Raw genomic sequence first — 27801 nt, forward strand, 5'->3', positions numbered from 1 at the left:
GATCTGCAAATGAGAGGAATGTCCTACTCTTGATTAAATGTCTCAATTGGAAAAAGTAGGAGTGCACCACTTAAGTCACCTGAGCATCAAAAAACAACTGCGAACGGAAGCCTGTCAAAATTATCCATCACTGTCTTAACCTTTCACCTCCTACAGCTTGTTAAGACCCTGGTTAATATTAACCAATTAAAATCACAAAAAATTGCTATTTCAATATTCAAATGATTAATTGTTCAACCCTACTTCCAAGATGTATCTTCCTGAATGTTGATCATCAGCACTGCAGTCACAGATTCCAGCACTTTCAGACTACTTCATTGTTATTCTGACAGAGGAAACACTGAAAACACTAATGATGTTGAGTACATGAACTTCAAACCTCAGTACTTTCACTGAAAGCCTCAATCAGCTTTCTTTGACCATAACTGTGCAGTGTTCATTTTGTCAACAAAAAGTATGACATTTTTTGTTGATGTTTCTTTTACAATGACTCTTTACAAATTAGACTAAAACTGAATAAAAATGACCTTCCAAAATTAATATTATGGTGGAATGGTTTAAATTTTTCCATCAACAAAATTAAACTAAACAGACAAATCAATAAATATATTTTTCAGTTAGCTACAGCATCTGTTCTTCATCAGTCTCCTCCAGCAGCCAATCTTATCTGTTGCTCAAAAGTTGATTTAGGTGTTTTGAGCTGTTGCTCTAATGTTAATAAGAGGCATCTTGCATTCAGTGACGTTATGAAGCTTAGCGAAAGTTCAGACAGGAAGACCACCTTTTTGTATGCTCACGTCATAGTTTTATTTCTCATTATTTAGTCATCCTGATCCTTCTCACAGCTCATACTGATCTCTGTCAAAGCTCATATTTTCCTTGCTGTTATTTCTGGAGCATCAATTGACACATCAGCTGTTCACATCACCTGGTCAAGTCTAACCAATAGCACAGTGACACACCTTCATTGTCAGCCTATCATATTGCAGCTGTCTTTTTAAATGTTCTCCCTCTCTGCTCAGGTGCTTTCTTGATGCTGTTTTGTGCGACCCACCACCTCCACATCACCGTCTTCAGATTCCTCAAAGCAACACTTCAACTTCATCAGCCCGATCAGTTTCAGCTGATCTGGCTGAATCACTTGTTGTTATTTGGCCCGAGATTGATTGATCTAAGTCATCAGCCACCACCAGTGTCTGGACTCCATGGGGGATCTATCATGCTGATGCTCAGGACTTACATCCTTCGATTCAAAAATTCTCCCTGCAGAGTCCAAGCGCCAAAGACTTTGACAATACCTAATCATTAATATCATCTGCATAATAAACATCATTTTACTTCATCTCTGGTCTCTCCTGATTGAACTGTGTGTCAGTACTGTAATCTGACAAAGAAACAGATTTGTGGACTAAATACAGTATGTCTACACTCAAGAGAGAATGAGAAAAGAAAGAGTAACACAACAGCTATGAACACAGGCAGCACAGCTACATTTATTAAAAAGGTAAGATAATGTAACATGATCAGGTAGTATGGATGTGGATTTAACGAAATGCATATATTTTAGGAATAATGCTGGCAGTGTCCCTATTTAGTGTATCTACATTTTTAATGCCCACTAAAGAAATATCACTATGTTATCCCACGTTTGAGCTTCTCCTCTCAAAAAAACTCAGTGAACAGGATTTTAGACTATGGGCCCCATGTTAACGATCTATAGCGCATGGCGCAAATCGTCTGGCGCAAGTGCCTTTGGGGCGTGTTCAAATCCACTTTTGCTATTTTAACAGCGGAAAAATGGTCTAAAAGGGTTGGACTTAAGTCCCCTCATTAATCATAGGTGTGTTTTGGGCGTAACACTCAGTAAACAAATCAGAGTGTCATCTCCCATTCCCTTTAATATCCAGGAGCGCTGTCACATTGGCAGATTGCTATTATAACAGCACATTTACCCAGCAATGCGTTTCAATAATAAAACATGAGTTACTTCTGCTGAGAAGAAAGTTGGCTGATGAGCTGCTAACCTGACATTTAATTCATAAAAATGAAGAATATGGAGATATAACCAACCAGTCTGATGAGTGTAAAGATGTGTGTGGTTATACTGCAGCAGTCTGGTGTCATCAGCTGATTTAATAAACAGTGAGCGGCTGTGTGTAATGTCACTGTGCTCTGTGCAGCATCTCAGAGGTTACAGACTTATCAACACATCAGTCCTACAATATAAACAGCTGTGGATAACATACACTGTAAGAATCACACACATTCATTAATAGATCAGTAGAAATGTTTTAACCACAGATGTTCAGATGATTTTCTTGTTGATAAAATCACTAAGTGGCAGCAGAGCGTCTTTCCTCCAGATCACAAGAACACCAGAAACTCACTCTGTGCTGCATATTTTCTTGTCTCCTCCCATCAGGTCAGCGTGCATACAGCTGCACACCACAGACATCGTGGTGCTTTCTTTTCGTTTATTTATCTTCTAATTACAACTGGTTCTCTTTTTGTTCAGTCATGTAGTAACAGGTAAACTCAGCAGGGTTTTAATTGATGAAAGTATGTAAACCTGATCCATGTCATCTCAAGAATATGTTTTAAATATTGTTCATAAACTGCTTCAATCATGTTAACCCTTCATACTGTTGTTAGGACTGTCCACAGCGGCACTCTCCAAAGTGGTGAACCCCCCCCCCCCTCCCCCCAAAAAAAAAAAACAGTGGAAGGCTCATTCTCATTTAATTTCTCAACTAATATGACATGTATTTTTAATATGTTGACATACATCATAATACGAGTTCACATTGTAGTCCTTTTATTTGTAATGTTTTGCATGTTTGTGTGCTGCTGCTCGTCCCGTTTTTTTTGGGGGGGTCAGTAGCGCAATCGCTTTCCTCTGCCTCAAAATAGCAACGCACAACCAATGCGCCTGACCTCACCTCATTTTGAGACCAACACGCTTATGGCCGCACAGACCGGTGCATTTCCTATTTAGACAACGTGGGCACAGGTCGAGAAAATGACAACTGCGTTGGGGGAAACTGACAAACACACATGCACCACGCCCGCCATCCGCTGTGCGCAAGATGGGGCCCTATGTCTACATTAAGCCAGCTACAGAAAAGCTGCAAAGAAGAAACATTCATTCTGTTTTCCCAGCAGCTTCCTGACATTTAGTTTACTGTGAACCATTTCAACAGTGAAGGGTGGAAAAGCTCTGTTTTTGCAGTTGTAGTCTGGATGGAGGAGCGAAATGGAGAGAAAAAAATGCATTCTTAGTGAAGAGCTGTGCTAATGCTAATGCTAATGCTAATAGTAGGTGAGCAGAAACATTCTATTCAAAACCATAGATGGTTACTGTGGTGCCTAACAATCTCAATCCAAAAAAAAGAACTAAAGAAGGCATTATGAAAACTAAACTAAAATAGTTTTAGTTTCTCTTGACTAAAACTAACAAAAATTAAATGATTGAAATCTGAGTAAAACTAACACATTTTCATCAAAGTTAACTTTGATTACCTCTGATGGTGATCTGTGAGAACAGAGGAGGTAAAAGAGGAACAGATGAATACAAAACAGAGACAGAGGGGCTGACAAGAGGAGGAGTTTTAGAGGGTGAGGAAATAAGAGAGGGGGGCACAGGGAGACACTCAGTAGAGGGGACTGGGTGGGGGGAGAGTGTGTCACTTCTCAAATTAGACTAAGGAATTTGTGTATGAAGTTCACAGGAGGATTGGTTTCACTGGGGGCGGGGGCATGTCATGTGTCTCTTAGGATAAAACATTGGACAGAGTATAGAAGCAGTCTATCTGTATATTAGTTACTGATTTACAAAACAAAAAATATCCTGAAAAGACACATAAATAGAAAACAGATCTTTGATCAACCAGGTGTATCTTCATTATAGAGAGTCACTGAAGAAGTGCATGTGGTTAAATAATAGCTATATATAGGAACAAAGCTCAAATCACATAGAAAAGATAAAAGGAGCCCCAAGACAAAACTCCAACAACAAAAGAGGTTTTTTAAAAAAAACCTGAGTGATCAAACTGACAGTACAATGATGCTGCAACTGTCAAGCAGTTTGGATCATACTGGTCGTCATCATGCAGTGCAATTTTTTTCATAACACAGAACATTCCTTTGTGGTAGATTTAGATTTAGAAGTTAAAAAATAACCAGTGATTGTCTGACTTTAAATAAATAAATGATAAATAACCAAAAATCATCAATCTTGTCAGAAAAGATCACTGTTGCTATATAAATATAGATGTAGCAAGGTGTGTGATTGTAGTCCAAAGTTGCAGCTCACAGTCAGCGCCATCTTTTCCATTTGTGCCAGGACCTTCCAGATAGGGAGTGCTGGGTGTTGCCTTTCACCCTCTGGAAACACACCCCACTAACTTGGACCCAAACAAATGCTAGCTTACTCAGAACACTGAGTGCTGCTGACTTGGACCAGCATTAGCTACTTAATTTAAATTGTGCTAACAGGGCAGGTATTGTAATCAAGTAACATTCAACTTAGAGAGACTTAGAGACAACAATCCAGCTCAGTGTGAGTCCCAGAGCAGGGGAGAGCAGCAAGTGAGCCAACTGTCAATCACAGCTGTCAATCAACGGCCATACAGCAGACATCAAAGCTACTATAAGTCTTCAAATCTTAGTAATGGAGCAATCATTTACAAATGACCACCAGTATACGTATTAGAGGGCCTGAATTTTGAAGATTATACAACCAATATTAGTGCCATATATTTAAAAAAAACAACACACACACACAAAACCGACCTGGAGGAGGTGGGGGTAATATTTTGAGGGAAAAAAACAGAATTTCTGAGATTAAAGTCGTAAATTTAGCATATAGCACCCATAGAACCCAGCACCACTGAAGCTTCTCAGCCTTGTGATAGTTTGACTGGCAGCAGGGGAATCACTGGAATTTTCCATTTTGCAGTTTGGCTGTCTAATGTTTCACACAACACCACGATTACAGGACATAACACACATGCATATACACACACACACACACACACACACACGCCAACAAAAGTACACTAAATCGAACAGAACACCATGTGGAATTAGAGGGTGTTGAACAAGGCTTAGAATGGATTAGAATACAATAGAGCAGAATATGATAGCAAACAAAAACAAAGCAGCATCATCCAAGCACCACTCACTCTTTTCTACTTGATAAACACTATCTAGTTACTCTATAGTGTATGAAATATATTCTGATCAATTGAGGTAATCGCCCAGTCCTAGTCACCACCACACCGGTCAGTTCTGTAACATTTCAACCATCTGGGGTCAAAAAATCTCATTTTTTTCAGGCTTGAAATTGAATCACAGTTTTAATTGATTGTTGTTTTGTTGCCTGAAAATGCAGGGTTAAATCATCATATTTATTTGACAGTTGAGCAAGAATAATAATAGACCTACACTACTATAATCAATCCACATTAAATACAGGTTTTTCCATCCCCATGACTGTCAGTACTACATGCTTTAACTGAGCATTAGCACATAGTTTAATAATACGTTTCAGCACAGACAGGTGTACATGTAGTGTATATGATCATATCATAGTTTATGCAACTTTTGTATTGTCTATTTTGCTTTTTTGACAGATTCTTTTGGTGCAGATTCATAACTTGATTTTATGACATTGTGCAAAGACAAAAATGAGAATGAATTAAATGAATTTGAGACTCTCCCAGCCCTTTCTGTAGTCTTTGTGTACTCACACTATTATACACTTTGTTTGTATGTTCACTTGTCAGGCTGAATTTGGCTGCTGTTGCTGTATGAGTGAGCCAGTACATTTTAAATGAACACAGTAGTATATTTTGTACATGACACAGCACTGGACTAGGCAGTATTCTGCTGGACTCAGTTTAGGTCTGTGGAGAACACTGTTAGACTGAAACTTGCCCTGAACTGAACCAAAACCGTGTGTCCATAAATGGCCCTAAACCCACTTCTGAAGGTTTCTGAGATAGAGGGCAACACAGTGTGTGTGTGTGTGTGTGTGTGTGTGTGTGTGTGTGCGTGCGTGCGTGTGGCATAAAAATTGTTTGATTATAGTTCACATAGATCAAGTTACACAAGCATTCCATACCACCTCATTATATTTTATATACATAGAAGCTCCAGAATGAAGGTTGCTTTCTGTAAAACCTCTAACTCCACCATCTTTCATGAATTTGACTTCATTAGCAGACACAATGACAGCGCTGACTGTCAGTAATCCAACCAGGGTCAGTGCTATTAGACTGAAAAGGTGGGTCAAAAATAATGAAGTTACGTTTAACAAAGTACTACTTTTCCACTCACTTGAATGGGGAAATGGTCTAAGTGTAAGTATAGTGTATATATGTATATAATCACACACTGTCTCTCATCCTCTCCTATCCTTCCTTCTCTAAGTCTCTCTTCTCCTTTCCTCTCAAGGTCTTTCCTCCTCTCCTCCCCAGGCGCCTCCTCTTCACCTCTTATTCCCTCCTTTCCTCTTCCCCTCTGCTCTTCTCCAAGTCTCTCCTCCACTTCCCTACTTTCATCAACCCCTCTCCTCTCTTATCCAAGTCTGTCTTCCTCTTCCCTCCTTTTCCTTTCCCCTTCTGATTTCTTCTCCAATTTTCTCCTCCTCTTCTCTTCTTTCCTCTCGACTTCTTGTAGCGCCACCTATAGGTGAAATTGTATCAAATGCTACAGACTTGTTCAGCATCTCCATCTGTAAACTTTACTGAATTTGGTTACCATGGAATATTACATTTAAGAGATATGGCAGTTAATAACTAGTATGGTGGTGTTTCATTAATGGCCACAAGGTGGGGATAGTAGTGCCATACTTCAATATGTTGTGCAAATTCCCATGGAGAACTTACAGTAAGTATTGAGTTGCATTGTATTAAAAACCACAGAAATGTAGAAATATCTTGTTACAATATTGCAGTCGTGCCCTCTGTGAGTAGAATTGTATCAAATGTTACACACTCATGCAATATAACTGTATGCACAAGATTCCCAGATTTGGTTGCTATCCAATGTAGCATTGCAGAGTTATCACCCGTTAAAGGCATCAATCAACGCCTTCAACATTTTGGTATCCACTTAGAAACAGTGATACCCAAAAACAAACTCAGGCGTTTCTTTCAGGATAATCTAAATGTGACGTGTACCAAGTTTGGTGAAGATAAGATGAAATATTAGCCACAAGGAACCAAAACTGTGTTTACCAAAAAATTCAAAATTAAGGGACAAATTTCTAGGCGTAAACCGCCCAGGTGCATATCAGTAACATCCACATCGTCCAAAGAACGCACTGTGTAAATATTGTTTGTATATGCCTCATGGATCATGAATTATTAGCCATAACATACAACACGTAATAACTGACCATATGATGGCACAATGGGTACCAAGTTCTTATATGTTTTGGTGGTATCAATTTTTTTTTTAAATAGTCTTTATTGAGGATATTGCAGGTATTAAGAACACACATATAATGCAGTACCTCGCCTCATTTTCCTGTTCTAACCCCCTGTCCCACCCCCTCAGATAATCGAGCTTTAGAGAAATGGAGGACTTTGAACTGTATCAGTCCAAGTCGGGCACAGAACGAGCTTGTGTGGGTCCTTTTAATGGCCCTTTCCCACCCTTCCTCTGTGAATGTTATGCCCAATTCCTGCTCCCACGCCACCTTTGTTTTGGTCAAGGTACATTCATTCAGTGTTAAGAGCTGAGCATAGATTTTTTAAATCAGTGATTTTTCTTTAGGGTTTAGCTCAAGAAGATCATCCCAGGGATGTTTAGGGGGCATCAGGGGGTAGTTTGGAAAAAGAGAAGTAGCACAATGTCGGATCTGAAAGTAACAAAATAGATGGGTTGTAGGTAATCCAAATTCAGCACAGAGCTCTGTGTAACTGCAGAAGCCACTGTCTTTATACAGATCTTGAAAGCACTGTATGCCTCTGTTGTGCCATTGCAGAAAAGTAGCATCTCTACTTGAAGGAGGAAATAAATGGTTTCTCAGTAAAGGTGTTCTAGAGGAAGCTGGCAGGAATTTGAAATCGTCTTTGAAGCGTCTGAATTGATACCAAATCCTAAGGTTGGATCACACTACTGGATTGTCAGTAAAGCCAGAGGGGTTGAACGGTAAACGGGATGTAAGTAGAGCTTTGAGAGAGGATCGATTGCAAGATTGTGCCTCTAGTCGACACCATGGAGTGTCTGCAAAGTTAAGCTAATAAGTTATCTTCTGAATATGTGATGACCAATAATGTAATTGAAAATTAGGCAATGCAAGACCCCCGTTAAATTTAATTTTGTAATAGTGATTTACGAATCCTAGGAGCTTTATTGTTCCATAAGAATCCTGAAAGAACCTCATCAATAGTTTTAAACAATTTTTTTGTTAAGAACAGCGGAATACATTGAAACAAAAAAAGGAACTTAGGCAACATATTCATTTTCACAGCATTAATTCTTCCAATCAGTGTCAGTGGTAAGCTACTCCAGTGCTTGACATCAGCTTTAACCTGCGTGATCAAAGGGGAGAAGTTTACAATAAAAAGAGAGGCCATTGTTCGTGTTATGTTGATCCCTAGGTATCTGAACCCCCCAGGGTTAATTTTGAAGAGAATGTCAGATTGCTGAAGTTGGAGTGCAAGGTTATTTATTGGATAACAAATACTTTTCAGTGGATTAACTTTATAACCAGAGAATAAGCCGAAACGTTCCAAAATCGACTGTATTAAAGGAATGCTTTCGGTTGGGTCCAATATATATAGTAACAGGTCATCAGCGAATAATGACAATTTAAATTCTCTGTCGCCTCGGGTCACTCCCTTAAACAGGGAGGATGACCTCAGTGTAATCGACAAAGGTTCCATCACTAATGCAAATATTAGTGGGGACAAAGGGCACCCCTGTCTGGTCCCACGTGCTTGTGGAGATGTGTAGAGAAGACGAATCCAAGATATAAATTTATCACCAAACCCAAATTTCTTTAGTACGGCAAAGAGGTACCCCCACTCCACTCGATCGAAGGCCTTCTCTGCATCCAAAGAAATGACCACTTCTGGAGTTACCGTTGATTGTTTATAATAGAGTATATTTAACAGTGTGCGCACATTAAAAAAAAGCTGTTGTTCCTTAATAAAAACCTGTTTGTTCTTCAGATATTAAAGTTGGGAGGAACTTTTCAAGACATCTAGCTAGTATTTTTGCAGGACGTAGGGTCTTTGTTGGGTCTTCAGGAGCACTGTTATGGAAGCTTGAGTTAATGTTTGGGGTAGAAAACCCCGTTTAAGGGATTCATTGTATACTGAAAGAAGTAATGGGGTCAGTTTACTTTCAAATTTTTTAAAGAATTCTACCGAAAATCCATCCGGCCCTGGAGCCTTATTATTTTGCATAGCTTTGACTGATGCTACTACCTCTGTCGCTACCCGATGTGAGTCGCTACCAGAACTGAGTCACACATGCACACCGGTGGTATCAATTTTAACACATTTCTCCCATAGACTTTCCATTAGACATTTTAATAATTTAAAAATTATATAAAATCACTGAAGCATGTTACAGTAAAGAAAAATAATCGCATACATCTCCCTTGGAAGATATACATTTTGATGTTTAAACGAAGATGCTGTGCAGCTCGCACACAATGAGAACATGTATTAACAGAAACACAATGGGAAGAGCTGAATGAATAAAAAATGCAGGAAATACATTTATTTGATGTGATCCATTATGGTAGATACGTAACTTATATGATAATATTGTTGACTGTTAAACTAACCTGTACAGAAATCACATCCAATTAAAGAGGGAGGCTTTGGCTGAAAATTAGAATTGTGCCTAACTGATTATTTGTCTGCTTCTGTGGCTGCTTCACTGACAACTCTTGGGAGTATAAGTAAAACAGCCGTAGGAAGAAAGTGGAAGGTACATTACCATTTATTCTACTTTATAATGCAACTCCACTATATATGCCAGAGTTGTATTTTACTTTTAACCCCATTATTAGTATGTGTATGTGTATATGCTACACCATGAGTTTCATCGGGTGTATCAGTAGAAACAGGCAGTTGTATGCACTTGACAAACATTAAGTCATTTTTTGACAGTGGACACACAGTGAATGTTTCAGTGCAATGCACAGACCATGATTCTATCATTTGACCTCAAATGATAGATTCAAATCATTCTTCAAGTTTAAATAAAGAATGAATGAAATGTTTCTTGTTTTCTGCTGTTTTGAGAAGAACGTTTTATAAGCTAATAGCTGTTGTACCAGTCAGAAACATCTCTGAAAGGTCCGTCCTAAACATGAAACTGTAAGACATCATGCTTCACTCTTCTCTTAAGTTCATGGGTAAGTGATATACATTAACACAAATTTCATACTCTATGAGCCCTTTTCGCATGACCTATTTCCTTTTTTGCCATGTTCTCTTCTTTCTCTTTTTATTTCTGAAGTTTTAACTGCAGTTTTGTTATCCATGTGTCATACTTTACTATTTTTTCTTTCACTGCATTAGACAAGAAGAAGTGCTGGGTTTGATCACTGCTTTTAGATTGGCCAAAGCGACTCAGATTTATCTGACTCATCCGAGACATTCAAGCCAGTCTCATCTTCCTCCTCAACATTGTCTTCCTTGTCTTCGTTCTGTTTCACTTCATCACCTGAAGATAAGAAAAAGAAAGTCAGTAAGCAGAAAATGAAGAATAAAAGAAGATATCAAAAATAAAGAATCAGAATAAAAGAGAAGAGGGAGACAGAAAAAATTCTATATGAGCATGTTAACATTTCATTTTTGATTTACAGTTATACCTTGGTCCAAAAAGCATAATTTTCTGTATAACAATATGCTATTATAACTTTACAATAAGCTAATAATGCATTATCACATGGTAGATGACAGAGGTTGAACAAAATCAATTTTGAGTTCCTAATATAAAACATAGTTTACATTTGTCACAAATTAAGGTTACATTAACAACAGAATTACAAAGATTTGCACGTTTTGGTTGGTTAATTTTGGTAATAACTAAAAAACATATTGTATTGTTGTTGTTTTTTTTTCTTTTCTTGCTGTACAGCTTTAACTCCACAGCAAGTTGTGAAAAGATACAAGAAGGTCTTACGTGAATTCATAAGAAGGAAGAACTTGAGATCTTCCTACGCGGCTGTTGGAGTGGACAGGAAGTGGACAGGAACACAGTGGCGTCCAGAGCTGCGATTGTAGAGCTTGCTACTGTATTACAAGCACATTTTGAAGAACTCTTACAAGGCCAGCCCAGAGGCCAAAAGCTGAAGATCTTTATCATTAAGTGTTTAAGCGTTTAAAAGTGTTTAAAATGCTTTAAGCAATGACCCTGTACTGTTAGTTGGAGGTTGAGTATTGGAAAGAAAAAATAAATATTCTCCCTATAATTAAGAGAGAGTAAAAGACCAAAACATTTAGAGAGGGTGTGATGCACTGAGAGGACACAGGGACGAGACTTATACCAAGTAGCAAATGTTCACTCAATGCTGCTGTAAATACATTACAGATGTACAGGCCTCAATAATAATATATCAACAAATCATAAGGTTAACATTTACTAATGATTTGCAAATGTATATTTTATAGTTGACTAATCATTTATAGATGATTTACAACATATTTGTGATATGTTAACATAGTATTAACTAATCATTTACAAAGGTATATTAATGTTCATGATTTGTTCATTGTAACGTAATGTCATATATGAATGACTAATGATGGTCATTGTAGGGCACTACAAAATTCTTAGTGTCAAATGAAAAACTGATATATTTAGAACATGAAAATGAAAATCACAATTATTTGGAATTAGGTTTATTATTTCAAAACAAATACAAGAGCAGTTCAAATCAAATACAGTTTTTTCTCGATCGCTTACAGACTATAACTGAGTCTATTAATCAAACATCCCAAACTATGATGCCACCTTCCAAAGGACAAACCCATTTCTCAAAACTATTCCACTATTTTCACTCGTGGCATTCAATATCATTAACTCAACTCTTTTTAAAGGCCATGAGTCAGTTCACTTGTTTTAGATCAATGGATCCACAAAGACCTGTGGCAGAATAAATGGAATTTCTTTCTTTTTCCATTAGTTTATATTGATACATGGAAATGATCTTACTGTATTCTATGTTCTTTAACAGTTGCATATTTTTTACACAAATTTAAATTGGGGGATTCAAAAAATGTATAATTTATACATAGGGGTGTGCGATATGACGATATTAGATCGATCGCGATTAGAACGTGTCGACGATCTGACAAAGCAGAGAGAGCGTAGAATCGCCATCTCCATTTTACACAGCTGACAAACGACAGAATGGCCTCCTTTTACGGAAAAATAGTCCCATACCTTTGAATTACGAGTTCCTTTTTTACTTTGATCAGAGACGTATTTTTTGCGCCGACGTAATCGATGACGTCGACGCGTCGTCCCAGCCCTAGTCCACACCAGCCACACTGCAGCCAGAGGCAACAGCTAGCGTTAAACCAAAAAAAATGAAAACAATGTCTGAACAATAATATGTTCTAAGGCTGCTGGATTTTTAATAATCAAGTTGTAAACATTGTTAGAAAGACTGAGGGCGGAACCTAAGTTTGTTGTTGCTATGGTTTCCTCCCGTCCGGTTAATGCGTTACACGCTTTGAAGCCGGCTAACTTTATTTTCCCTAATGTGCGTCCTTAAATGATAAGTAAGTTATGTCAAGTGATGTTTCACTGATTGTTTGTTTTACCATAACCTGTTTATTGATTTATGTAAATTTGACGGCATGTATATAATTTAAACGCAGTTAAAGCACTAATACTAATACTAACATGCTAATATATTGTTTTGAGAAAAATTGTAATGTTTATTGAAGTCAATTCTTATGTTTATTGAATGTTTATGATTTACACGATAGCATCCAGTTACATTGTATACCATTGTTACCATGGTGATTAACTTTACTGTTTGTTATATTGTTTCCAGATCATACACACCCAAATATCATCACATCCTCCACCTCCAATCATCATCATCACCTGTAACATTTGCTGATGAAGAATTATAATTAAATGTTCACTAAATGAAGACCCCCAGTCCCTGACTCTTTAATGGGAGTCTCCTGTCCATATTGCCGCTTCAACCAGTATTACGTATAAGGTGCAGAAGAGCTGCTACCAGTGGTGTGCAGTCAGGCAGTGCCTCACCTAGGCTAATGAGAAAGAAGAAAAATAAATAAAAATTACAATTATTATTTTTATTTTTATATTTTTTTTGTTTTGATTGTTGATTTATTGTTGTAAAAATAAAAAATGAAAACGTGAAATGTGTTGTTTTAACGATATAAGGAATGCCAATACTCAGGAGAGCTTGTTTTCAAAGCTGTCCTATGTTAATACAGGAGGCTGACTGGGGATTTCCACCGGGTCCGTCAGCGGCGCGGAACGGCTGCGCCACGGTTTAGCTCCGCCCTTTGCCCAGCGTCAACTCACACCGGGAGCGTTACGGCAGCAGAGCGGACCATGCTCTGGGAGAGAAAGCTGCCTTTTAAAATGAAGTTGCACTGTTAATACAGTAATTACGGCAGCCCAATCAAATCCGAACGAGTGACTTTAATCTACCGTAATTACTGTAGTAGCAGCACAACTAAACAGCCCGATTTTTTTACTTTGCTCAAATTTTGTTGATTTGGTAATTTTCTTTGATTGTTGTGCTTATATCATGTGTCAGTAGGCTACGTAGCTAGATGGTGTCTTTATCTGTCTGTTTTATTCGTGTTTGTTGCTTAAATACGATTGGGAGGCTGCACGGGTTGTTTTATTTTGAAAGACGGAAGTTTTATTATGCCGATTCTGTGTCTGACTTCCTGTCTGGTGCAATCTGCTCTGTTGAGATTGTCGCGAGTAAGAAACGGCTCTGTCAAAAATAGAAATGCTACATATTGATAGCGCTGCGGCGCGGAGAGCCGCTGCTGGGACGTTGCTGAGACACTCCTGGTGGAAATACTCTCATTGATTATAGTGGCACCTATCAGCTCCGGTGACCGCGGTGCAACCGTAACGTGCCGCTGACGGACCCAGTGGTGGCCTTTTGATAGAATGCAGTTTTAAGTTACTTCCGCGTTGGAATCATTTCAGAGGACCGTAACTCCCCGCCTGGTAGAAATGCAGGTGAACGTATGTCTCAGAAAATTAATTGGCAGTAATTGTCCGCTGACTTTGCAATGGTTTTAATATTGAGTTCTACATAATATATATTTTTGTATGCTATTTAAGCTCTGGCTGATCCTGCCTACCCAGCCATGGACCTCAATGCACGTTACTGGCTGCTACAGACATTGCAGTTTGATCATTTTTGTTCTAAATCGTTGTACTTTAAGTTTTTATTTGGCAAAATTGCACAAACTATTTAATTTAAAATCTGTTCAGAAAGGAAAAGGTTCTTTTTTCTTTTAGGGCCATGTTTTACATAGGGAAATGGTTTGGTTGCACTGTTCAAAAACGTGCAAATTAGTCTCAAAAATCAATGTAAAAAAGAATCGTGATAAAATCGTGATCGTGATTTTATTATAAAAAAATTGTGATATGATATTTTTGCCATATCCCCCACCCCTATGTATACATATGTATTGTGTTCATCATGTGAAGATGTTGTTCTGGTGGAAAACCATAATTCCATGCAGTATAGTTTTTATTGTATTGTTTTGAGTTTATCTCAACAGTGTGTAATGGCTATTTTGTAGTGTATGTGAATTTGATGGCTTTTTTGTGACGTCCGAAGGCATAGTTTGGTTTTAGATGTAAGATTACCTGCTTTTGAGTACAGAGTTTAATTTAGATATGCAAATTTGAAGTTTGTGAAGATGAGCGTGCAGTTAAACATTTGGGAAAATTGACCATCATTTCGAAAAATATGCCTTAGCAATTGAGATCTCAATCCACCAAACGAAGACATGAGTTTATACAACATGCAATATTTTGTCAAGATAACTTTAGGCGTCAACTATTTGTATTTGTTGACTTAACCTAAAATGTTAAGGGAGTCGTTCATTCATGTTTTTAAGTCGAAACAAGTTATGTTTTATAGTGCCGAGTGGTGCGTCAAAACCTTCATCATAGAAATCTATTTTCATCTATAGACTATTCAAAACACATCTGTGAGACTGTTGTACTGGCTGACATGTTCCTTCAACATCATGAATACACACACTGTAGTTTATTGTGAATTCCACACACACAATCCTCCACAATGTGTTTATGAGGCATTTTTAAAGATGTTTGTCTTCAGTAGGAAACAATGGGTTTGAGTCTGACACAGACAGGTAATGAGACATGGGCTGACACATTGATGGGTTTGATCTTATTTGTGTGAGTCTTGTGCTGTTTTCCTCTAAGCTTGTCAAGCAAAGCAGTGTAACACAAAACCACAGTGTGGAACGAGTCCCCAGAGATCAAAAATGCAGAGTCAGAATCCACTTAGAGAAATGTTCCCTTACACAGAAATCCCTTAAACAAATAAAACATTTAAAAATGAATAAAAGCTGCAGCATTGATAACATTTTGGCAGTCTTTACACTCAGAATGCAGATATGGAATGTGCACCCAGCTGCCAAAACAGCATTTACCGTTATGACTTACAGGAGCAATAAATGAGGCTACAGTGAAGTGCAGCAGCAGCAGGGAGGGAGGAGAGGAGGATCACTTTGTTTTAAGCACACAAACACCGACTCCCCTTCCCACCCCCACCCCAACTCTCTCTCTCTCTCTCTCTCTCTCTCTCTCTCTCTCACACACACACACACAAATATCATAAACTAATTCAGCCAACATGCAGCATCCCTGAAATCACTGGCTGTTATGCAATATGCAACACAGGAGAGTGCCCAGGAGATCTGATCTGCCATCGCACGCACACACACACATACACACACACACACACTACGGGATGACACAGAATATGCTATCACAACATTACTGACCTAATGCCTCTGCTTGGAAATATTGACATTATCAAGCAACATTGGCACTGGTTGAAATATTATGCATTATAATAATGGGCATGTAATAATGGAAAATAAAGCACTGGTTAATGAGGCTGAGTAAACATGATACATTTACTAAGAATTATTGAACACTGGTTGATATAATAGAAAGGCCTCAGTATTACAAACAGCTGTGGTTAAAACATTTAACCACCAATACCATGCAGATGGTCAAGGGAAAGGTTCAATCCGAACTCTGCAAACCAAAACCTATGCAGATGTAATACTGTGTGTGTGTGTGTGTGTGTGTGTGTGTGTGTGTGTGTGTGTGTGTCAGAGAGAGAGAGAGACAGACAGACAGACAGACACACAGACAGACAGGGAGTGAGAGAGAGAGAGAGAGAGAAAGGGGGAGAAAGAGAGATAGACATGGAGACAGAACGTATGTAAGGAAAGAATACACCAACAACATACAGCAGCCACATGCGTCTGCCATAGAGGCGCGTTACACATTGATTTCCCGGAACTGTCTCCTCCAGCCATAATACATAGCCAACCGTGTTCATCAATTTCACAATGTCCCACAATTAAATTAATGAAGTGAGCCTGTAAAACTAGACGTCCACTTAGTGTTCCTACACCCTTGTGGGCAGCATAAGGCGGAGTGTTAATACATTTCTACAAAGACAAATTATTCCTCGCGTGATATGTGTATGCCGAAATGACACACCACTCTTGTAGATTCAGAGTTGATATCCACATTGATTCCATTGATTATATATATTTGCTGATTAACAATCGAACCTTAAATTGGAAGTATATTCAATTGAGTTTTGCATAGGCACCATGCATACGGTGATAAGGCTCCAGTAATAAAAACCCAGTCTGACCTGCTGTCGGTTCCGTGGAGCCGGAGAAATGGTTCGTAACCATGGCTACCAATGATGAAGCAAAGATTAAAGGGTATCACATCAGTCATGTACAGTCTTATAATGACAGTCAGTGCAGTGTTAGTGAACATTGTTCATTACCGCAGGAGACACATAGGTTTGCAGCTCTCGCGGTGTAAAGGCTGAAGGGCACGTAACGTTACAGACGGAATGAGGAAAATGATTCCACAATGATTGTACCTTGTAATAACCGTCATTTCAGCTGTCAGACAGGTTATCGAGTAACACTGGCTGGTCAGCACCCGTTTTCTCTTACCTGGCTACTCCTGCGGAGCAAACCGAAGCCGACGACTTGCGATCAGATGTCTTCTTCTCTTTGGTCTGACTTAGACAGAAAACAACGACAGAGGTTTGGGGCAAATGGAAATGTTTCCCGACGGAGAGGTGTCTCCGGTCGGCTGTCAAAGACGAAATGTCGGTAATGCCTCCTCCCAGCAGCCGCGCGCTTACTGCACATTCACACAGCCGGGCCGTACAGCACTGACGGTAGGGGGAGACTGCTGCTAATAAATACTGCTTGTAAACATTGAACATACAGCTCTTCTCGCGAGAACATGTACCTCGGTGTTGATCCTATCAAACAGTATGGAAATGCTCATTGTGCCAAATTTGCCAAAGCCAAGTGTTTGTCAACCAGTGCTTATAATTCATCAACTGTGACAAAAAGAAGAATAAAATGAAAAGAAAAGAAAATATTGCCTTGTATCACTATCATAGTTGCACGCAGTTGTTTTTAATTAAGATTACAATAGGCCTACTGATTATGCTACTGGCTACAAACACTGGTGGGAATATTACAGCTCTATAGGTAAAGGTTCAAACACCAGATCAAGACCGACTGGTAAATTAAAAAAGAGCAAACATGCTATATTAGTATCACAATTATCACCCTATATTACTACAACATATACAGTTCATATATTCACTATGTTATGAAGCTTAATGTCTGGCTGCATTTCACAGTTGACAGATCACTAACCATCTAAGTACAGGTCAGTACAGTACAGGTCAGTGTTGATTCAAATAATCCTTCCATTTGTAAGGTTTTTGTTTCTCCTCCTGATATCACACCTCTACACATACAGTAGCAGCCACTTTTTGTTGTTGTTGTTTTGGCCTCTCAGTGTTTTCAGGGAGGTGGTATCACATGAACAACTAACATGGGTGCTCACCCTTTATGAAGATTCTGCATAGGCATCACTCCCTTGCACCTCTTGCTAAATGCAGCTGTAAGAAATGCACTGGCACATTTAAACCCTAGCTGTATCACTGTTTTTTAAGCTAGTGACACATTTTTTCATTTGTTGATCACCTTTCTCACCTTAGCTATAAGACATAAAGTGGAACAATAAGGGGAATTACTGTTTGACAGACCTTAGTTGTTCCCTTGACTAAAATCCTTGTATCCCTGACTTTGGATCTACATGAGAATCCAATCATAATCCAATCAAATGAAATCAAAGTGTTACAATAAAAGGGAGCAAACATTACACTCTTGTTAAATAGTGTGTCTATAGCAATCACAACAGCCACCTCGAGCCTTCGTGGCTTAAAGGGCTACTCCAGAAATTTGATATAGAACTACTATGAAGTCAGGAGGCTCACAAAAGCCAGGTTAAAGCAACAGAGGTCCTGATATCCTGACTCTAGTGGGTCAAGCTCCAAAAACACTGGATCCTACATTTTCCATAATGCAACTATATTGTATTTTTTGTGAGAACCTTGCTGGCTATGTCTTTCAAACTCCACACACACTGTATACTTCTGTAATGAATTTGTAGTCTCTCAAGCTGAGAGAAAACATTATAGCAGCAAATAACAATTTTTTTTATTACCAATTAATTACTAAGCATGACCGGTAATGAACTTGAACTGCCAAAAACGTTTTTTCCTTACTGTTTTTCCCCTCAAGTTAAAAAGGCAGTGGCCAAACCCATTGCAAAAGCAAAGCATAACTGGTTGTGTTTTTATAATTTGTATCTTTTTAAAAAATGTCTTTCTACTCTTTACCCATGGGTTCTGTCTATGTCCCACCTGCGTCAGTAGTGTTGGCATTCTGGAGGAGTGTGTCGTGTGTATGTGTTTACCTCAAACAACTCTTTACCATGGCTTTAATGAAATGATGCAAAGGGAAAGACTATCAATTCTAGCTAGGTTATATTTTTGGCATTGTTCCCAGCAATTTATAAGAATGTGGTTGGCAGTCCTTCTCCTAAACACACACACACACACACACACACACACACACACACAGGGTCATGATCCCTACCTTCACCAAGCCGTAAAGGGACAACTGTTTGCTTTTATTGGCACTGGAGACAACAGCTGTTCCTACAAGCTTATGCAAAAGAAGCCATGCTGTATCTATGTAGCATAAACCTAAAACCTAAAATAACAATGTTTTCCCTCCCAACTAGTACCCAGTTTTTTAAAAACTGATTTGTGCTGACATCTGGCCAATCAGAGATGATGCCTCTGCCCTGTCAGTTTAATTTTACTAAATAAAAAAAATGCCACACTGTTTATGCACCTTTAAATTGGCCCTTTCTTATCAGGTTACTTTAATTTCTCCTTCGGGTAGCTTTGAGGCTGGAAAAATAATGTTATTCCACAGCACCAAAGTAAATTCTTGGTACCAGCTCTACAATGAAGCAATATGTTATATTCTCGATGTCTAAATCTGATTTTATACATATTTCCTCAACACCTTGCCAGACAGATTTGGTGTCTTTTTAAACTTTGGAATCTCCAATCAAATTTTAAATAGAGTTCTGTGCATTTGACTGAAGCTGGTTAACTGCACAGAATAAGTTAGTAAAGACTGACCCATAGGCGGGGTTGAAAAGCCCATCCTTCATGTTAAAACTAGAGAAAAATGAATTGTAATATTGAATATGACAGACACATTAGTAAATGGAATGACAAAAATGAAAATGTAAAAGCTAATTTAAAATCAGTTTCACTGTTTCAGTGTAGACATCAATTTTCAATTAATTTAAAAACAGAAAAGGGAAATTAAATGAATAAGACATGCTGGGCATGGAATGGCTAATGGGATGCAAGAGATCAGCAGAAGCTGGAGACTCACTGGGCTAAGTACTGGGCAGGTGAGGGCTGAACTGACAGCAAATGGTCACACACTCAAACCAAACAACAATTACAACAGTTGGAGGCCAGTATGGAGTACATTAATATACCACTAAGTGACAAGAAGCAGCAACTATGATACATCCATCTTTTTACAGTCAATCATTCATTCCCAACATGGAGGTAAATTAGAGACAGGAATAGAGGACAAAGGGACAGAAATCACCATGACATCTTTGGTGTTGAATCTTCAGATTAAATCATTTATATATTTGGGGGGTAATAAAACTGCAGCTATTCCTGGTCCCTCTCAGGAGAATCATAGACATGGTGGAGGGCCAGCGTAATGTATACTGCAACGATAGTAAAGAGATGGAGCAGGTAGAGAGTGATATTCAGGTTTATCCTTTGACTTGTTCATTTGTTGTAATTGTCATATTTCTATAATGCTGCAGGTGCAATCACAATTATCTTATACTCATCTGTCATTCTTAAGCTGCGTTCAGACCAAAAGCGTCTGATGCGAATTGAGCAGCTAGTTACATAGTAAATGAATGTAAATGGCGCGATCACACGCGATTTTATATCAGGCGGCGCGAATGAAGCGTCTGAAGCGAATGAATGAATGAGTGAATGAATCAAGCGTCTGAAGCGGCGCGAATAAAGTTGGAAAATTTGAACTTTTCAGGCGGCTAGATAGAAGCGATTCAAGCGATTTTTTCACGTCAGACGCTTTTGGTCTGAACGCAGCTTTAATGGTAACACAGTAAACTACTGAGATCTGGGAACCCATAGGTTACCCATAGGATAGTCACACTGCTCACAGTGTTTTTTTGTATGCTGTAGGTAGTCATGATGCAGCAGCACTTTGTTTTTGTTGACAGTAGGAAACTACTGAACCACAACAACATTAGAAAATGTAAATAAACTGTGCTTTGCTACATTCAGCACCACTACTCCAACACTGACAATAAGGAATAATTAGCATCACTTTGAATTATTAATATTGGATAATCAACTGATCAACTGTCTGATTGTCTGATTGCTTGTGTCTCTTGCCCTGTTGGACTTCTTTCTAGCAGTATCGTACCAATATTTAAAGAGTCATTCATTGATTTTTGTCCACTTTGGGACATCCAAATAAGATAAAAATGTAACCGTATAAGCATGTTAAACATTGTAGCAAATAATCGCCTCTTTACACAACCAGCAGACACAAAGCAACATTATGAGATTGAAAACCTAAACAATATGCTGAAAGACACTGTAAAGGACAAATGCAGAATTGGTGATAATTTTCCTGTTCATCACTATGAACAACACCTTTCATATTATCATCTGACTCATTGTTAATATAAATAAATAAATAGTTCAGCTTTAAAGATGAAATAGGATTTAACCTTCAAATATCCTTCAGCTAGTTTGATGGATGTTTGACAGAGAAATGTTCAAACAAAAACAACAAATATAAAACAGTTCTTTGGGTAATAATAGAAAGGTGGTGATGATGAAATTAAGCATAAACTTAAAATAAAGATTCATATGTGTGCTTGAAGGAGTCTAGCTTTTCTCTTCCTGCCTTTGGTTAACAAGGTTGGTGTATTGCAGCATTCTTTAAAAAGGAGAGCGGGAGAGGATGGTATAGGGAAGGTGGAAAGTAACGGAAAGTGTAAATGAGTGGAGGAGGAGAGAGACGGCATGAAGGAGAGGGGGCACTGCAGTAGAGAAAGATTTTAATCAACTTAAGTGCTTTGAAGCTGACCTGTCCCACCTCACTCCTTTCCTCAGGGTACATTAAAACACACACACACACACACACTGACGTTTACTTAGATCACTTTTGGGGACATTACATAAACTTACACTCATTTCCTGGAGACTTACCCTAACCCGAACCATAACCACTACTTGCCTAACCATAACCTATTCCTAACCATAACCACTAAAGTAACCCAAAAATGTCCCTTTCATGGGTAGGACAGAAGAAGATGCATACTGATCTTTTTCCTATCTCATTAAATTGGGAGCATGAAAGTACAATTTTCATAGCAGTCTGCCCATGAGGAGCCCAAATGCGAGCCACAACATCCTGTGGCACCTTAAGAAGTGGCTAATGGTGCTGGAAGCTTTGTCACTTTTTACTTTTCATTGTGCATTTTAATAACATTTCAGCTGATTAGAAAAGGAGACATTTACATCAAGCATATTTTTACATTTTCATGAAAATCAAAACTCAGAAAATAAGCAATACAATTGAAAGTACGATTAAAACATTCAGCAGTTATGTCAAATTGGTGAGATGACAGTGGATGGTTGTCAGTTATCATCTAGGAAGTCCATCCATCCATCCATAGTTTTACAGGTGCCCAGTTACAGTCTGTGATGTCATGGATGTGAAACACCTCATACTATAATAGCCTCCAACATTTACTTTGCTTTCATTTGCAGAAATGTTTTTTTTTAACCTTAATAAAAATACAGTCTGATATGAAGCACCCAAAAATAATATATAGTTTTTTATTTTGTGCACAAAATGTCAGATCGATCTTGATCAAACAAAAAACAATCTTGTTGGTATAAGATTTTTTTTTTTTAAACAGCATCTTTCAGGACTTCAGGGATCCAGTAGTCTAGTAATTTGGACATTACATCTATAACTTGATATCTTCTGTAGTAATACTTATCACTGCAAATGCATTGCTGGCACACAGAGTCAAATCTGGGCTAGGTGTGCAGCAGTTAGCATTAAAATGCATCATATATAATTAAAAGTGCACAATTCTGACAATTTATGGTTTGTACCCACTGGATGAATGCACCCAGCAACATTACCTTAGCTGCTGTTCTCTGATTAAGTGTGTGTTAAAACTGGAGCCAACAGGAGGAAGATTTGATATTGTGAACACACATAAAGAGTTAACCGATTTTTAGCCTGAAATATGTCCCCAAATGTAGCCTATGACAGACCCAGACACACACACACACACACACACACACACACACACACATGAATTTGTGAATTTGCAGCCGGCTCCTGCTCTTCTGTTGAATTAATCTCATTCTGTCTTCCTCTTCTCCTTTATCCACATCCCTCTCTTCCTCTCTCTCTCTCTCTCTCTTCCTCTCTCTCTCTCTCTCTCTCCATTACAGTGTCTGTCTCAGCATAATGGCAAACAGCTCTCAGTGAATTAAGAAGGAGTCATTGCAGCACCACTGGCTGTATATTACATAATCAATATAGTCTGCCCTAAAAGTGCACACTGTTCACTGTCATCCACACTGCTGCACACAACAATCCGTCCATCTGCTTAATGGATCGATCGATCTATCTATCTATCTATCTATCTATCTATCTATCTATCTATCTATCTATCTATCTATCTATCTATCTATCTATCTATCTATCTATCTATCTATCTATCTATCTATCTATCTATCTATCTATCTATCTATCTATCTCATACTGTAAACTCTTAACCAGAATATGAGGAATAGGTTTCTGTAGCTCATTAGATCGATCTTGATCAAACAATATATTATCTTGTTGGTATAACATATCAGTATTTCTGTATAACTTTTTTGGTTATTGTTTTGTTTGCCCTAATAAATTAATACAAACACAGAAGCTGTAATAGCAGTCAAATCTAACTGTTAACTCTAAGAAATATGTAATTTCTTATGTTATTTCTGACTAACAACATCAACAGCATTTTTCTGTAGCTTTTTTATGGATGTGGGGAGATTTGGTCCTATTCTTTATCCTACCTACAAAGCTCTGATTGCTCTGATTTCCCCTTTGATCAGATAAACTAGCAACCAGACAAACAAGCATATATAACAAATATGACCTATTGTGACAGGACAGGCTGTGACAGGCAAGAAGGTTCTGAGTTTGAATCCAGCGGCCAAATGCCACTATCTTTCTTAAGAAAAAGGTTTTTTTTTTTAAAGTCTGTGATTGTAAAAGGTGAAGTTGCTCTTTTAATTTTATATTTCAGGATATTTAATGTGAAATCATCTTTCCTAAAACATATACTCTCTCTCAATTAATATTGAGCCATGTTATCCAACCTTCTGTGTTGCATCCTTGGGGAGCAAATGCCAAGAAACATTCTTTGTATGATTGCATTGGCTAATAAATCTGATACTGATTCATATTTGGACTGAAGACTTTGTAATGCTGTTAAATCCCCAAACCAAAAATCATAATGATACAATGAAATTTCAGGGTTGTGTAAATAGTAGCCGTGCGTGTGTTGGTATTTGGCAGTTTGTGAATCAGAACATGTTGGTTTTTTCAGCCCTAACCCAAGCACTTCATGCCTTCCTCCAAGCCTATACTGATTAACCAGATTGTCAACAGTATTTAATTTCTGAAGGTTGCTTATTTTGGCCATCATTGGGTCACTAAAAAGAAAACAACTAATAAACAAACATTTTAGATATTGATTCTTCAACGGGCTCTGGGAAAACTAGCCCTGGGATTATAGTTTGTATCCATGACATAAAAAAATTTGTCGTAGAATTTAACCAAATACATTGTTGGAAAGGTCTCGACCTGGAGACTAACATTAGTATTATATGAAGAGTCTACATGGCTCCTTTTTGAAATACTGACCTTTGACCCATGATCCCAGTGCATGTTTGAAGGCTTATAATTCAGAAACAAAAGGGGCAGCCCCTAGACATGTGAACAACTGCTATGGAAAGCTCCTAACCTCAGGTGTCAGGGAAATACAGTCAACAACTGGGTGCCTTGTCAAATATAGATAAAAACCCAGTTGAAATTCATTTTCACCCATTTAACAATTTAAAATTGTCACAACCCAGTCTGTTAGGAGTACTGTGTGTTACTCTAGTGTCTCTTGTCTTATGTTTCTTGTTTTATTTTGATACTCACCTCTTGTCTCGTTTCAGGTCCTTCACTTCCTGCCCATGTGTTTCCTACCTGTGTGATTACCTGTCCCGCCCTAATATGTAACACCAGTGTCTCAGGGCGTACTCACACTAGGCAATCGTACCGTGCCCAAGCATGTTTGCCCCCTAAAATCCGGATTATTTGGCTAGTGTGAGTGCAAGTGTACCGTGCTTGAGTACGGTACACTTCCCTGGTACGGTACGGTTGGAAGAGGTGTGCTTGAGCATGGTACACTTGGTCACGCATGCGTACTAGGGATTAATATTTTTCCCGAAAATAAGACATTTTAAATCCCGGGAAAAGAAGCCAATTTTCCAGGGAATCCCGGGAAATCTACGATTTTTAAAAGGCAACACCAGCTGAGCCCTGGTCATTTCAAGCAACACTCAATGCAACGTGGATACATTATGTATGTATGGGTTCCCAATCCAACCATTTTTTGTGTATTATTTTATCATTAGTAAGGCAAAAGAAATCAATTTATGTCCATGGACATTATAATGAAAAGGCTAAAGGCTTAATATTAGTTTGCATCCAGCGTGCTGCGTGGACTTCATTACATCTGCTGCACCGCTGCTACCACAATTATGAAATGCTAAGTTTATTGTCTGTGACTGTGACCTTCATAAAAGTAATATTTTACAAATCTGCATTATATAAACTAACGTTGAATCAGGACGTCTGCTTTTACTGCAGTCTTTTTTATACAAGTATCTAGTACTGCATACTACACAGGCATGACTCAGAAGAACAAGCTTGCACTTTTTAATCATAGTGCATTGTGTTAATTGATCGGCTGTGTTGTGTTTTACCGGCGCACAGCACGCGAACACACACCTGTGCATGTTTTATGAGAGTAAACCGTCTATATGTTTTTACGCAATGTGTCAGAGGCAACCGTGCTTGAGTACACTTGGGTTTGAGTAATGTGAGTGCGGGCCAGCAGGGGACAGGGGACATCCGTGCTTCAGCACGGTACAGAACAACTGGTCCTAGTGTGAGTGCGCCCTCATTGTCTCCCCTCCCTGTAGAGTATAGTCTGTTTGTTTTCTCGTTTCTGTGCCAGTTCGCCTTATTCCCCTGTGACAGCATTCCAGCATTATCTAGTATTTTCCTTGTGAGCTTTTTGTGTTTTTTGACCAGTTGCTGCCTTTTGCTTGTTGACTTTTTATTTTTGCCTTCGCTGACGGATCTCCTGTGTACCAACTTTGGGCTTCAATGAAAGGACTGTCTCTGTTCAACAACTGTGTGTGAGTCTTCATTTGAGTCCGTTGAGTCAAAATGAATCTGATTTCACAAATGTGTAATTTTCTGCTTCTAGGGGTCTCTCAATCAGAGCAATAACAGAGTTTGATGACGTGGTGAAGCGTGGGATCAAGGGACATGTTGTCTTTAACAACCACCATTGCTGTACAGATGTTGCTCTGCAGTCAGCTTCTCTCAGTTAGAATTCCTTGAGTGTTTATTGTTCAGGAGGATTTTAGCAGGAGCAGAATTATCTGCAGGTCTCCTCCTCTCAAATACAAACACTGAATAAAGCAATTTCATGTTAAAAATCAGTGTTTCTCTGACGTTGTCCAGTAGACAGGACGTTTGGAGGGGCTGCAAGCCAAGCTGCTGCTTACATTTGCTCAGCTTGTTTCGCTGAAAACTTCAGATGTCCAATGACAAATCATTGGACATGTGTTTTAGCACGCAGGTGGTCGAGTGTTTAAGAGCGCATGCCGTGTACGCAGCGGACCTCAGTTCGAATCCCGGCCGGAGGACCTTTGTTGCATGTCACACCCCTCTCTCTCTCCCATGATTTCCTGTCTATCCACTGTCAAAAAAAAGAAATCCATATGTAGTATCCTCAATGTCAATCAAAGGTAGTAATAACACACTAACATCTATCTAGGTCTGATGAGCAACTGTCTTGAATAATTCAGGGAGTGAATTAATGTATGGTTGAACAATGACGATTTATTGCCTCAAACCGTATGCACAATAATACACAGGACTGTAATTCCTTTGAAAAGAATGGAAAATAACTAATCAAATAAGAAAATCAACAGAAATAGTCCGTTATGGAAGCAGAAGACCTCCAATGAAATGTCCTTTAGTTCACTAATTGTTCCTTTAATCCACAGGTACTCCTTATGATTAAAGAGCTCAAGAGTTCAGTTCAAAGTTACTTGTGTCTGTTCCAAGTGTTCACTACTATTGCTACTACTACCCGGGTAAGATAATTAGTGTTTGTGTCTTATCTGTAACCCACTGAAACCGGGTATCACTTTAAATCAGATGTCCTCTGTGGGCAGTTCCTACGGTTGGCCAACACCGTTTCTCCAACCGTACACAGGGTCACGGGCTGGGCTCGCCATCTTTGAATCTATCTGGACTTTCTATCTTTACATGCTCACACATCTGCTGTGTTGGGTGAGCTGCTGCAGTGAAAAGGGAAGAGATCACGTAGCCCCCTCAATACAACAGGCGCACAGTGTATCAGCGCCCCTTGAAGGAAGAACATGTAATTACACCTTTAAATCACATATATGGGGTTACACCCAGTGGTGTAGTGCAGGGTATACGCGGGTATACAGCGTATACCCACTTATTTTTCAGTCAGCATTGCGTATACCCACTTCTAAATCCCCCCTGATGCACACCATTCAGTAGTATCTGCGAGCCAAATTGCCCATTTTTTTCCTAGGATGGTGAAGTCATGACCCACGCTACTCTGCCTCTAACTGGCTAGTACTCGCTGTCAATCTCATCAGTAAACTGATGAGCCAATCGGAGGCAGAGAAGGGCGGTCCATGCCAAGGTAAAT

At 38.7% G+C, this 27801-nt stretch overlaps 1 protein-coding gene across 1 annotated transcript in view; it reads right to left on the reverse strand.

Moving 5' to 3' along the window:
* Window positions 1-17441, reverse strand: part of ache (acetylcholinesterase (Yt blood group)) — a 39907-nt gene extending 22466 nt beyond the window's left edge. The window contains exon 1 of the mRNA XM_062444319.1: window positions 17241-17441. The gene's annotated coding sequence lies outside the window, so the exon portion shown is untranslated. The remainder of the gene's footprint in view (window positions 1-17240) is intronic.
* Window positions 17442-27801: the final 10360 nt, after the last annotated feature.

This window comes from Scomber scombrus, chromosome 23 (assembly GCF_963691925.1).
Source record: "Scomber scombrus chromosome 23, fScoSco1.1, whole genome shotgun sequence".
Classification (NCBI taxonomy): domain Eukaryota; kingdom Metazoa; phylum Chordata; class Actinopteri; order Scombriformes; family Scombridae; genus Scomber; species Scomber scombrus.